Genomic DNA, 8,526 nt, shown 5'->3' with positions numbered 1-8,526 from the left:
GACATCATGCTTGGGAGGGTGGAGGGACAGCACAGGAGAGGAAGGCCCTCTATGAGGTGGATTGATTCAGTGACTGGGGTAATCGGGATGGGATTGGCAAAGGTCAGAGCAGAGTTTAGGGCTGTTGTACATAGGGTCGTTATGACTCGACGGCACATAACAACAAATAGTGGCACAGGATGTACCATGTTCTATGTTGTGATGTTAACCCAAAGGTCAATGGTTCAAATCTACCAGCCACGCCAAGAGAGAAAGATGAGTAGTGTCCTCCTGCTAAGATTCACAGCCTTGGAAACTCACTGGGGAGTTGGCATGAGTCAGAACAGACTAGATGGCAGTGGGGATTTTTTGGGGAGGATAGAGAACCGTGGTTGACTGTGTAGATCACAACTAATTTTGGATTAACACAGTAAATAGGAATAGAGAACACTTAAATGTGCTCAAGTAAAACTGATAGACCAAGAAGCAGTTATCTAAATAGACAAGGGAAAACAAAATCCTCAAACTGGACAAGTAGGCAACATCATGCTAGAGAGAAAAAGATTAAAATTGTTGGCTATTTAATTTTACTTGGATCCACAATCAATGCTCATGATAGTAGCAGTCAAAGAAATTAAAAGACATGTTATATGGGGAAAATCTTCTATCAAGGACCTCTCCTAAGTGCTAAGGAGCAATGTCATCAGTTTAAAGACTAAGGTGTGCCTGATCTAAGCCACAGTATTTATAGTTGTCTTTTCTGTACCTGAAAGCTGGACAATGGATAAGGATGATTAAAGAAGAGCTGATGCCACTGAATTGTGGTTTTGCTGAAAAGTATTGAATATCCCAAAGAACAAACAAATCTGTCTTGAAGGAAGTACAACCCGTGTGCTCCTTAGAGGCAGGGATAGTGAAACCTAGTCTCACCTACTCTAGGCATGTTGTCAGGAGGGGCTGGTCCTTGGAAAGAGACATCACGCTGGGAAAGGTAGAGTCAGAGAAGAGAGGAAGACCCTCAACAACAAGGACAGACGTACTGACAAGAAGGATGACAAACTGTTCATGCTGGAGTGAGCACAGGGAGATCAGGAGGATGGGGCCGGGCATGGAAAGGCTCTGAGCTGCTGGCCACAAGGTGGCTACGAGTCGTATTCAACGAAACAGCACCTCACAACAACAAACAGCTAAGATAACTACCAATCAAAGGGTGAGGTGTACAAATTCACCCAGAGGCACCTACAGAGACGGGTCTGGGTACAGCTTCAAAGTTCTGTGGGAAGTCTTATAAGGTGCAAGTGAGGTGGCTGTGAAGCAAAATGGACTCAATGGTCACTACCAACAACTCAAACTACAAAGTCCAAGTCTATGAGACTGTTGTTGTTGTTGTTATGTGCCATCGAGTCGCTTGCGACTCATAGCGACCCTATGTACAACAGCCCTAAACTCTGCTCTGTCCTGTGCCAATGGCACTGTCTCTGACACTCCCATCCCGATTATCTCAGGCACTCAGTCAATCCACCTCATAGAGGGCCTTCCTCTCCTGCGCCGTCCCTCCACCCTCCCAAGCATGATGTCCTTCTCCAAGGACCAGTCCCTCCTCAGAACATGTCCAAAGTATGTTAGACGGAGCCTCAGAATCCTTGCCTCCAAAGAGCCACCCGGTTTAACCCTTTCCAGGACAAATCTGTTTGTTTTCCTAGCAGTCCATGGTACCCTCAATACTCTTCTCCAGCACCACAGCTCAAAGGCATCAATTCTCCTTCTATCCTCCATGGTCACTGTCCAACTCTGATGCATAACAAGTGATTGCGAAGATCATGGCCTGTATCAGACGCACCTTAGTCTCCAGAGAGACACCACTGCTCTTCAGTACTTAGGAGAGGTCCCTAACAGCAGACTTTCCCACGGCAATGCACCTTTTAATTTCCTGGCTACTGGTGCCAAGAGTGTTGACTGTGGAGCCAAGCAAACTAAAGCTGTGTACAATCTCAATCTCTTCACCATCCATCCTGATGCTGCCAATTGGTCCAGTGGTGAGAATCTTTGTCTTCTTGACATTGAGCCTCAGTCCATATTGGAGGCTGCAGTCCTTGACCCTCTGTAGCAGGTGCTTCAGGTCCTCTTCAGTTTCAGCAAGCAGGGTTGTGTCATCTGCATAACGCAGATTGTTGATAAATCGTCCCCCAATCTTGACCCCACATTTCTCCTCATAGAGCCCAGCCTCCTGGATAATCTGTTCTGCATATAGGTTGAAAAGGTATGGAGATAGGATGCATCCCTGGCATACGCCCTTCCCAATTTTGAACCATCCAGTGTTTCCTTGCTCCGTTCTGACGACTGCCTCTTGGTCCAAGTACAGGTTTCGCATTAGCACGATCAAGTGTTCTGGGATTCCCATTCTTCTCAGAGTCAGCCACAGTTTGTTATGATCTACACAGTCAAATGTCTTTGCATAGTCAATGAAACACAGATAGACATTCCTCTGGTATTCCCTGCTTTCAGCTAAGATCCACCTAACATCAGCTACAATATCCCTAGTACCACGAAGATTATCCATGAGACTATACTCGTGTAATTTACAAACTGATTAAATAGTTGGGAGAAAAAGCAAAAAATGTCATGTGTGAAAGAATTAGAAATCATTTCTGCAGCTGTTCTGCCCTCAGGGAGGTAGAGGGCATCTCCGCAGAGCTGAGGGGTGGGCACCACAGTGACTCCATCCCAAGGCAGATGAAAAGGAGAGGGAGAAGCTCAGATTGCCTTTTACTGGGGAAGATGGACCACACTGCCCCAGCTGGGGGTCATGGCTACAGCAGGCCTCTAACAGCGCTCTCTGTCCACACCTCTGACAGGACGCGGTGACAAGGGCTCTTCACTGCATGCTCTTCCTCACAAGAACCCACTGCAGTTGCTGTGAGCTGCTGTCAAGTCGGCCCCTGGCTCTTAGTGACGCCAACACAACGGAACCAAATGCTGCCCAGTCCGACATCATGTCCATGATTAATTTGGGACAGGAACCCTGTGATTCAGAGGGTTTTCATTGGTTGATTTTCATCCAATCCAATCATTCATTACCAGGCCTTTTTTAGTCCATCTCAGTGTGGAAGAGCCACTGAAACCTACGAAGCAAAATAGCAACATGCAAACCTCCAGTGATGGACGGAGCTCTGGTGGCCGAGTGGGAAGAAGCTGCGTTGCAATCCCAAGGCTGGGGTTCAATGCGCAATCTCATCCCAGGGGTCTAACTGCCTCTTAAAAGCCACTAGAAAGTCGTCTATGATTTGGTTCCAATTTGACAACATAAAACAGTAGCAATGGATGAGTGCCAGCCATGAGGTGCACTGGTGAGAACTGAGGCTGGGCCTCTCAAGGAAGTGTAAAAGTCTACCTCCACCAACGCCTTGTTGTTCTTATGTGCCACAGAGTGAGATCTGACCCACAGCTGACCCTCCAGTGGGTTTTCAGAGGCAGTTAATCATACAGGAGACTGCCCATCCTTCTCCCACGGAGCAGCTGGTGGCCTCGAACCACGTCCCCTTCAGGATTGCAATGCAGCCTCTTGCCACTAAGCCAATGCCTTGTTGTTATGTGCCTTCGGTCGCCTGTGACTCAGAGTGGCCTGAATACAACAGCCTTAAACCCTGCTCTATCCTGTGCCAATCTCATTGTCTCCGACACATCTACCTCCATTTCCCCAATCACTGAATTGATCTATCTCATCGAGGGTCTTCCTCTCCTGCACTGTCCCTCCACCCTCCCAAACATGACGTCCCCTTTCCACAGACTGGTCCCTCCTTGCAACATGTCCAAATTATGGAAAAGAGTACTAAATATCTTATGGACTGCTAAGAGAACAAACAGATTCATCCTCGAGAGGGTGAAACCAGGCTGCTCCTTAGAGGCAAGGCTTCTGAAGCTTTATCTGACATACTTTGGACATGTTGCAAGCCAATGCCTTATCACTTAAAAAAATTCCAGATTAAAGGAGAAGGGTGCGAGTATTTCTGAAAACTGTCAAGATGATTGAAAAAAGAAAAAAAAAGGGAACTTTTCACAGTCAAGAGAGGCCCAAGGCAACACAACTAAATGTTACATGGGAACATGGATGGAATCCTAGAACCAAGAAAGGACATCGACAAAAAGTAAAGAACACTAAATAGACTGGCGCTTCAGTTACATCTTTATAGTAATGTACAAGTATCATTTCATGAACTGTAACACACCAATGTAAGATTTTACTAATAGGACAATCTGGGTGTGAGGTATAGAGGAATTTTCTGCAGAACCTGTTCAATTAGTCTGCAAATCTAAAAGTGACCTGAAAAATACAGCCTATCATTCCTAATCGTGTTAAGTATTAAGGAATGAGCGTCCTCACTCTTCATAATAGTGACAATTGTAGCTCCCACCTTATAGGGTAAATGGGGAGAAAACACAGAACGTTTTTAACATGTGGTAGTTGCTACTGTTCCCTGCCATACTGGAATAAACCGGAGCTGTGTGTCCACTGTGAGAACCACCAGTCCCGGTGGCTATTTACATTTAAATTACACAAAAGCAATTAAAGTTAATTTAAATGGGAGATTACTATTAGACACCAAAGGGAGACTAGTGAGAGGAATTATGCTGCCAACTCAAAGAAAAATGGGGCAATCTGATTTCATGCAATTTACTGCCTCCGGAAGTGCGCTGAGGGGCCAGCTATGATTTGGTTCAGACTTGATGGTATAAAACAACATTAGAACCAAAGGCTGGTATAGGTCTGGTTGCCTTGTGCACTGGGAGTTGTGCTGTCAACACAAAGGAGGGTGGTTCAAATCCACCAGCTGCTCCATAGGAGAAAGATGAGCAGTCTCTTCCCTCACCAGTTACAGCCTCTGAAAACCCACTGGAGGGTTATGAATAGGTTCCAATCTGATCTGATGGCGGTGACTGAGGGTTTTTATCAGAAACCAGTATCTGGGCTCTAGACAGGCTCCCTGCTGCTGGGAGATTGTTTCTTCTAGAGAGCAATACTAATTCCCCCCCCCCCTTTTTCTTGTTATTTGCAGAGCAAACTGGTTTTCCATTCAAGCATTTATACAAAAGGGAGCTGGGGCAGCACAGACCATCAGGAGTGGGCTGCTACTTGTCTCTCTGTGGGTTAGAATCCACCAGTCACTCTGTAGGTGAAAGGTGGACAATCTCCTCCCATGTGACCTATGGGTTAGGAAAATGGAGGGAGGGTCAGTCACAAGCTGACAATTAGTTGAGTTTATTCACACTAAAACTTTAATTACAACAGTCATATTCTAACCGCACTCTCACCACTTCCTCCTCCCAAGTCTTGTTTCCATTAACTCTTCTCTCCTATCTCTCCCACCTCCTGAGATAAGGATAATCCTCCCATCTCTTCCTGCTTCTTGAGATAAGGATAAAGACCCCAGGAAACACTGTCCCTTTAACTGTTATGGCACTGGCTGTTCAAAAGAAGGGGGCACCGCCCCTTGTTACTGCATTCATCTTCTAGGCCTGCTTTGGAGCCAAAAGGTGAGCCACGTGAGTGCACGTGGCCCCAGGCTGGAAGGGTGACTAAGGGGCACAGTCTTGGAGGTTGCGCTGGTCTCTAGCCCAACCAGTGCTGTGCTGTATGTGACCTTGACTCAACTCTCACTCATAGCAACTCTTTAAACCACCGATCGAAACTAGGCCCTTAGTGGACCCGTAAACTGCCTTTTCTTATGTTGTTGAGTTTTATGCCACACGTCCCCTGACTCTGCACCTGACTTTCTACAGTGTTCTCTTTTATTTATTTCTTTTTAACCTGAGACCCTTCTGTGTTCCCTTTTAGAATGATCAGAAATGGCAGCCCCGGTGCCACCTCGTCACTAGACCACTGATGCTTCTTAAGCAGCCATACCGCGGCAAGGGAAGAAGTACGTGCCATCAGGATGGAAGAGAGACTCATCAGTAACATGTGTTGTGTAGATGACATAACCTTGCTTACAGAAAGTGAAGACTTGGAACTCTTGCTACAGAAGATCTAAGACTATAGTCTAAAATGGATTAAATCTCAACATCAAGAAAACAAAAAGCCTCATCACTGAACCAGCTGGCACCATCAGGATGCTGTTGTTAAGTGCCACAAAGTCAAGAATGACTCACAGTGACCCTATGAACAACAGCTCTGAATCCTGTCCTGTCCCGTGACAACCTTATCATTCCCGACACACTTAAGTCCATTGCTGCAGTCACTGTGTCAGTCCAGCTTGCTGAAAATCTTCCTCTCTCTTGCTGACCCTCCATCTTTCCAAGCATGATGTTCCTCTCCAAGGAAAAAAACCTCTCCTAGTGACATGTTCAAAGCACGTGAGACAAAAAGCATTGCCCTCCTCGCCTCTATGGAGCAAGTTAGTTTCACTTTATCCAAGATTGTGTTTGTTCTTTTGGCAATCCATGGGATTCGCAGCACTCCTCTCCAACACCATAACTCAAAGGCATCAATTATTTTCCCGTCATCTTTATTTATTGTCCAGCTCTCAGCTGCCATGCAGGTAACTGGAAAGCCTATGGCTTGAATTAGGCACACATTAGTCTTTAGACCGAAATGGAGGAAATACAGAAGTTGTCAACAATTTCATTTTACTTAGATCCACAGTGAACACCCATGGTAACAGCAGCTAAGGAATCTAAAGACATGTTGAATTGGGAAAATCTACTGTCAATAACTTCTCCAAATAACTGTCAAGAACTTCTCCAAATTTCTAAAGAACAGTAATATGTCACTTTAAAGACTAAGATGCACATGAGCCAAGCCATGTTGTTGTTGTTGTTATGTGCTGTCGAGTCGCTTGCAGCAATATGTCACTTTAATGACTATGGTTCACATGATCCAAGCCATAGTTTTTTCAATTGCTTCCTCTACACCTTAAAGTTGGATTTTAAGGATTACAGTTGGATATAAGGAATAAGAATGACAGAAGAGTTGATGCCTTTGAATTACAGTATTAAGGATATACGGAATAAAGGTGATAGAAGGATTGATGCAATTGAATTGTAGTATTGGTGAAAAGTACTGATTATCCCAAGGACTGCCAAAAGAACAAATAGTTTGTCTTGGGGGAAGGGAAACCAGGGTGCTCTTCAGAGACAAGGAAGGTGAAACTGTCTTATATACTTTGGACATGTTGCCAGGAGGGGCCAGTCCTTGGAGAAGGCCACTGTGTTTGGAAAGGTGAAGTTTCAGAGAAAGAGAGGAAAGCTCTCAACAAGATGGCCTGACAATGATTGCTAACAATGGGCTGGGGCATATTAGAGAAGATGACGATGGAGCAGGACAGGGCGAGGTTTGGATCTGTTTGTTCATGGGGTCGGAGCCAGTTGTAGTCTCCTGGACAGCACCTAACAACAATGCACCAGTGGCAGGAGAGTATCCTGGGGGAGCCAAATCTCTCCATGGAATTGGCCATGTGTCAAGGACTGGACAGTCCAGTTACACCATCTACGCGTCATCACACAAAGTTCTACTGGGCAGTGTTGGCACTAACTAAGCAGTGAATTACCTGTTCACTGTTCTCACTTCCTTCATGTCCTTCCACAGACGCTATCTTCTCAAAATGTTGCTTTCTCAACTTTGTGATGTGCCGTTGAATCAGAACCTACTCATTGCTGACTCTCCAGTGGGTTTTCAGAGGCTCTAAATCACACAGGAGACTGCCCACTTCTTCCATGGAGCAGGTAGTGGATTTGAACTTCCTGTCTTTGGGTTGGCAGTGCAATTCTTTACCTCTAAGCCACTTTCTTTAAACCTTCCCATCCCAGTTGCCTTCTCATCTCACCACTTTCCACTCCTTCGTTTTGTTTCTTTCTTCTTCATCTGGCAGATATGTGGTCCCACATATATTCTCCTAGAAGTTCGAAGACTTGTGAGGGGTGGACAGTGGGCCCTTGAAATGTCATGAACTCAGGGGGAGATGCGCTGTGACTGGAAAAGACACATGAGACACAGTAGACATGGGTGAGGAAGTAAAAGGCTTCATAATTTCTTATGCTGATTCTAGACTGAAATATTATTTTGTACGTAGCAGGTTAAATGAAACACTTTATTAAAATCACTATGCGACTACTAGAAAATTTAAATTACACAAACGGTTGTCATTTTGGCCTTATCTAGAATGTCAGCCTAATTCACAGTGACAGGCATATAGGAGGCACTCGATTAAAAAATGAATGAATGAATGAATGCTAATGAGTTGGGGAGCCCTTAGTTTAGCCACACTGAAGGAGGGTTGGTTAACCACATCCTAGGCCTGCCTTCTGTTCTCACTACCTAAGGAACCTGAGGCTTAGGGAGGTGACATCAACCCTTGCCCACAGGCAGGTAACGCGGAAAACTCCGGGACCGGGATTCGAACCCAGCTATGTCTCCTTACCTCTGGTGTAGTGACCGTTCTTTCCTCGTAGGGGCAACGGGGCAAAAAGCAGGCTATTGGCAGGCGCTCGAGAAGGGGTCCCGCCCCTCGTCCCATCATCTTCTGCGGGTCCCAGCCTTCCGGGGACTGGACC

Source organism: Elephantulus edwardii, unplaced genomic scaffold, assembly GCF_000299155.1.
Source record: "Elephantulus edwardii isolate Elephantulus edwardi_28Jun2011 unplaced genomic scaffold, EleEdw1.0 scaffold00185, whole genome shotgun sequence".
In the NCBI taxonomy this organism is placed as follows: Eukaryota; Metazoa; Chordata; class Mammalia; order Macroscelidea; family Macroscelididae; genus Elephantulus; species Elephantulus edwardii.
Note: the sequence above shows the minus strand (reverse complement) of the source record.